A 6,658-nucleotide genomic window follows, 5' to 3' on the forward strand; every position below is an offset into this window, starting at 1 on the left:
CTTATGCTATCTCTTCTTAAGAGTTATGTTTGCATATGTCAGAACCAGCCTTCACTCCATAGGCTAAGTTGGTGCTATATTTGGCTTAGTAAGAGTCTACCATGGGTAAGTCAGTGTCACTCAGTAACATAGTAGTAGTAAAGGCAGAAGCTGTGGGTTCTCATTAGTCTAGTTTCAGACCATCTCAGCCATATTCCAAGTTGTGGGAGAAAATACCCTGGGAAGTTCTGGGTTGTCTTCTTATGCAACCCTTTTATCCTGTGTCCAAAGATTCCACTGGAGTAGAATGGCTCCTGGAAATGACTCTCTGGTGGCTGAATTCATTCTAGTGGGGTTAACAGACCAGCCAGATCTCCAACTCCCCCTGCTCTTCATGTTTCTTGTAATGTATGTTGTCACTGTGATAAGAAACTTTGTCTTGGTAACTCTACGTGGAATTCACATCTTCACACCCGGATGTACTTTTTCCTTTCCAAATTGTTCTTCACAGACCTCTGCTATTCTTCTGTGTTTACACTCAAAATGCTAAGGGACTGTATTTCAGAAAAGAATGTTCTCTCCTACGTGGTTTGCATGATGTAGCTTTTCTTTTTCCTTTTTTTTTTTTTTTTTTTGTATTTTTGAATGTTACATGCTGACGTCAATGGCCTATGATTGCTGTGTGACCATCTGTTACCCACTTCTTTATAACATTGCCATGTCCCCTAAAGTGTGTTTCAGCCTTATGCTTGGTTCCTACTTCCTGTCCTTTTCTGGTGCCATGGCCTATACCAGATGCATGCTGAGGCTGACCTTCTGCAATGCAAACATCATCAGTCACAACTTCTGTGACATCCTCCCTGTGTTCCAGCTCTCCTGCACCAGCACCTACATCAATGAGCTGATGGTTTTCATTGTGGCAGCCATCAACATCAATGTGCCCCCTGTCACCTTATTTATCACTTGTGGTGGCATCCTTTCCAGCATCCTCCCCATCAGTTCCAACGACAGAAGATCCAAAACCTTTGGCAACTCATAGTTCCCACATAATTGCTGTTTCTCTGCTCTTTGTGTTTAGTGCATTTATGTATCTCAAACCATCTTCTGCTTGGTCTATGGATGAGGGAAAATTCTTTTCTGTTTTTTATATGAATGTGCTTCCCATGATGAGCTCCTTAATCTACAGCTTATGAAGCAAAGATGTTAAATTAGCGGTGGGAAAAGCTCTGAGTAAGAGAAATGTTGTCAGAAACATATTTCTCTGTGCATGTAGTTGCGGGATGGGGATTATCTATATTTTGTTATAATAATTTAGGAGGAAATAGTTCTTTTTATTTGTTATCGTGATGATGATTAGTTGAATATCATCCTGTTAATTTGTCTCCAATTTTTTATAATAGATTTTTTTCCTTTACCCTTGGCACATCTTTCCTTTTTTCATCATTTTTCCTGCTTAATTATAAAGTTTAAAAAGTTTTTCTTTTTTCATTGTCATTATTAACTTCCTTTTTTCTTTCTGAAAAGATGATTGGTTTCTCAAATGACCACATAAAGTAAAATAGGATGACAATGTTCCGCTGCATAAAGAAGCTGACAATCTGTCTCTATTCTTGTCTTTCCATCCTCCACTGGGCAGCATCATACATTCTTTAAATGCCAGCGTTTTCCAGACAGACAAAGTTCAACAACACCTTTGCAGTTTTAAATATTTCTTTTGGCGTTAATTTTACGTTTACCTTCGTGTATCCCAAATAGCTTATATAGATCATTAATGCACATTGATTGCATCTATGAGATGCTGAAACTAACAGATGCTAATGATTCACTTAAAGTCACACAATTTCCTTATAAAAAAGCCTAGAATAAGTTAATAGACTCTTGGTTTCAAGTCTACTACTCTTTCTGGTATACTTTATTATTTTGCTTCATTAAACATGAAATACTATATGAGAAAACATTTCTTTTGGACAGTTAAGTGCACTTTGCTTCTAGATGATATGTAAGTTAATCTTGGGATGGTTGTTGCTTTAGTTTTTGGTTCTGGGAAACAATCTGCGTTTTTGGGGCTGTGTGAAAGTGGAGATCTATTAAGCTGAGATAGTTGCAAATTGATTGGCTCAAGTAGGGAGCTGATGTATTTTACAAAATCAAAAAGCATATTGAAATATTTTCTGGCGTTTATAATTCAGATAATAGAGGTATAGGAGAGACAGGAGCCTAGCAATGTGTCATTAAGGCATGAATCCAAAGAGACACATAGCCAATATACAAGAGGTCTCTGTGTGGGAATTATCAATGAGGATTTAGAAACCATCTGAAATTCTCAATCAATTTAAATTCTCAATCTTAATTTGTATCTGTTCTGTAAATTACTGTAACTATCTTTTACTAAAAAAAAGTTTTAATAAAATTTGTAATCCACAGTGACTATACACTAAATAATGTTTCAAGGAGTGAATGTGAAAAGTCTGTGGTTACATTTGTGGAGAACCAGGAAGAGAAAGAAAGGAAACTTCAACCAGAAAAATAATGAGTGGTAATAGGATCTCAAGTTAGGAAGGAGAAACCTAGAAAGTAGAACCATTAAAGCTTCTACCTATGACTCCTTTTTCTCTAAATTGGAAGGCCTTACAAATATTATGGTGATCATAGAATTTTTCTGAGTAAGATTAAGGCAGAAGCTATCTGATATCAAAGAAAGATTAAACCTGAGCCTTGGAGGGACCCTCAGACAACTAAATCACTCATAGTTTTGTGGCTTTGATTAGTTATTTTCATATGGATTTTATGGTATTAGAACCTCATATTGCAGTTGTGAGATAATATAAACCCATAATAACATAGGAGAGGGCTTGGACTAGGTTATTAACATGAAATAAATAAGGGCAATGAATTGGAGAGAGCTGAGAGGTAGGTAGTGCTGAGTAAAAAGAAAAAAAAGTGATTTCTCCTAAAAAATTAGAGAGTTATTATGTATTATATGATCATGTATGTCATAATGTTAAAATTATATAACTATGCAGACTCTGTGTGTGTGAATGTTACATATTGTTTGGCAGGCGTTTCAGGGGTCACTAACTGTGTGATAATAACTGTACCTAAAAGTCAAACAATCGCTGTTAGAAAAGGAGGGGAGAAGAAAGTTTCCCGTCTTTTAGGTCTGGAGGAATGTGCTATTTGTGATGTAAAATTTTGAATAGAATATTAAGCCTCCCAAGACAGCACTCTCACTGCTACTATATGACCTGGATTCTATGGTAGTTCTACTTTTAGTGTTTTGAAAAACCTCAATACTGTTTTTCATAATGGCCCTACAAATGTACATTACTACCAACAGTGTGTAAGAGCTCCTTGTGGCATTTGTTTTATATATATATATATATAGATAGATAGATAGATGATACCCAATTTAACTGGGGTGAGATGATAGCTTATGGTGGTTTTTATCTGCATTTCCCTGAGGATTACTGATTTTCAGCCTTTTCTGTTTACTTTTTGGCCACTTATATGTCTTCTGAGAAATGTTTATTCAGATCCTTTGCTCATTTTAAAATAGATTTTTTTTTTTTTTTTGGCTGTCAAGTTGTTTGAGTTCCCTGTTGGATGAATAGTTTGAAAGTATTTTCTACCATTCTATAGGTTGTCTCTTCACTCTGTTCTTTTCTTTGTTGTACCTAAGGTTTTTAGTGTCAGAGAGTTCTACTTGTTTTTGTTTTATTACTTGTGCTTTTGAAGTCTTACCTGCAATATTTTTGCCTTGACCGATGCCTTGCAGGGTTTCCCATATGTTTTCTTCCAGTAATGTTATAATTTGGGGTTTTACATATAAGTCTTTAATCCATTTTGAGCTGAGTTTTGAATATACTGGAGATAGGGATCTAGATTCATTCTTTTGCCTATGGATATTCAGTATTCCCAGGACTATTTATTGAAGAGGGTGTCTTTTCCCCAATGTGTACATTCTTGGCACCTTTGCCAAAAACAAGTTGGTTGTAAATATGTGGATTTATTCCTAGGATCTCTTGTCTGTTCCATTGAACATGTATTTTTATGTCACTATCATGCTGTTTTGGTTCCTATCACTTTTTAATGTATCTTAAAGTCAGGTAGCATGATGCTTCGGCTGGTTATTATCAGTATTCCTTTGGCTATTTAGGATCTTTTGTGATTCCAAGTGAATTTTAGAATTATTTTTTCCATTTCTGTGAAGAAAGTGTTCGGTATTTTGACAGGGTTTGCACTGAATTTGTATATTGCTTTGAGTAATATGGCTATCTTAACAGTATTCTTGTAATCCGGGAACATGGGATATCTGTCCATTGTTCTGTGGTCTCTTCAGTATCTTCCATCAGCATTTTATAGTTTTCATTACAAAGAAATTTTACCTCCTTGATTACATTTATTTGTAAGTATTTTCTTATTTATTTGTAGCTATTATAAATGTCATTGCTTTCTTGATTTTTTTCACCTAGTTTGTTATTGGTGTATAGAAACGCCACTGAGTTCTGTAGGTTGATTTTTTATTCTGAAACGTTATTGAATTCATCGATCAATTCTCAGAGTTTTTTGGTGGGGTCTAAGTTTTTCTATATGTAAGATTATGTAATCTGCAAAGAGGGACAATTAGATTTTCTCTTTTCCAACTTGGATGCCTTTTTTTTTTCACTCTTGGCTAATTGCTCTAGCTAGCTCTTCCTGTACCATGTTGAATAGCAGTGCTGAAAGTGGGCATCCTTGTCCTGTTCTATTTCTTAGAGGAAACACTTCAAGCTATTTCCCATTTAGTATGATGTTAACTGTGGTTTTTAAATATATGTCCTTTATTATGATGAGGTATGTTCCTTTTATATCTAATTTGTTGAGAGTGTTTCTCATGAAGAAATGTTGATTTTTATCAAATGCTTTTTCTGCATCTTGAAAAAAATTATGATTTTTGTCCTTCATTCTGTTGATGTATTACATTTATGATTTGCTTACATTGAAGAAAATGTGCATTCCTGTGATAAACCCCACTTGATCATAATGTGTTAACTTTTTGATGGATTGTTGGATTCACTTTTCTAGTATTCTGTTGAGGTTTTTTGCATCTGTGTTCATCACCAGTGTTGGCCTATGTGTGTGTGTGTGTGTGTGTGTGTGTGTGTGTGTGTGCACGCACGCTTGTCTAATTTTGGTATCAATGTAATGCTGGATTCATAGAAGGAGTCAGGGAAAATTTCTTTGTATTGAATTTTTTGAAAAAATTTGAGAACTGGTGTTCTCTTATTTATATGTTTGGTAAAATTATCTGGTTCTGAGCTTTCCCTTGTTGACAGACTTTATTACTGATTCAATCTCGTTACTTATTATTGGTCTGTTCATGTTTTCTGTTTCTTCTTGGTTCAATATCAATAGCTTATATGGGTTCAAAAATGTATCCATTTCTTTTATGCTTTCTAGTTTTTTTGCATATAGTTTTTTATATTAGACTCTAATCATCCTTTGTATTTATGTGGTATTAGTTGTAATACCTTTTTTGTCATTTCTGATTTTATTTATTTGGGTCTTCTCTTTTTTTCTTAGGCTAGATAACGGTGTGTCAATTTTGTTTCTCTTTTCAAAAATCAACTTTTCACTTATTTGATCTTTTGTATTGTTTTTTAATCTCTATTTCGTTTAGTTTTGCTCTGGTTTATATTATTTCTTTTCTCCTACTAATTTTAGATTCTTTTTTCCCTTGGTTTTCTAGTTCCTTGAGATGCTTACTTAGATCATTTAAAAAAATTTACTCTACTTTATTGATGTAGGCATTTATTGCAATACACTTCCCTCTTAGTACTGTTTTGATGGTATCTCAGAGGTTTTGGTATAACTTGATTCAATTTTTATTTGTTTTAAGAAATCTATTTTTTCATTGACCGGTGGTTGTTTTGGGGCATGGTATTTATCATGTCTTTGTATAGTTTCCAGAGTTCCTTTTGATACTAATTTCAAATTTTATTCCACTTTTTCCTGAAAATATAGTTAATATGGTTTTGATTTATAAGTATTTGTTGAGATTTGTTTTGTGTGATCCAACACATGGTCTATTCTGGAGAATTTTTTGTGTGTGTGCTGATGAGAATCTGAAAATCTGTTGTTTAGTGTAGCTACCTTCATCAATAATCTTGGCTAGATCTTCTGGATAACTTGCTGCAGCTTCTGTGTCCACACCTGCTGCTTCACCTTGCATTTTACGTTATGAAGATGGTTTCTTTTCTTAAACTTCATGAAGCAGGCTCTGCTAGTTTTCAACTTTTCTTCTGCAGCTTCCTCACCTCTCTCGGCCTTTATAAAATTGAAGACAGTTAGGGCCGTGCTCTTGATAAAGTTTTTGCTTAAGGGAGTGTTGTGGCTGATTTTATCTTCTACCCAGACGACAGAAATTTTCTCCATATCAGCAATAAGGCTATTTAATTGTCTTATCATTGGGTGCATATTCTTCAGCTGTTAGATAAAACGTTCCGTAAATGTCTGTTAGGCCTATTTGATCTATAGTTCAGTTTGAGTCTAATAGTTCTTTGATGATTATTTCTCTAGATGATCTGTCCAATGCTGAAAGAGAGGTAGTGAAGTCCCCACCTGGTATGTCATTGGGGTCTATCTCTTTAGGTCTAAATTTGCTTTATATATCTGTATGCTCTGTGTTGAGTGCATGTAT

At 34.7% G+C, this 6,658-nt stretch overlaps 1 pseudogene; it reads left to right on the plus strand.

Annotated features, from left to right (window-relative positions):
* Positions 1 to 286: 286 nt before the first annotated feature.
* LOC116556422 lies at positions 287 to 1,286 on the plus strand (annotated as a pseudogene).
* The last annotated feature ends 5,372 nt before the right edge of the window (positions 1,287 to 6,658 follow it).

This window comes from Sapajus apella, unplaced genomic scaffold (assembly GCF_009761245.1).
Source record: "Sapajus apella isolate SASKATOON/1434 unplaced genomic scaffold, GSC_monkey_1.0 scaffold16, whole genome shotgun sequence".
In the NCBI taxonomy this organism is placed as follows: domain Eukaryota; kingdom Metazoa; phylum Chordata; class Mammalia; order Primates; family Cebidae; genus Sapajus; species Sapajus apella.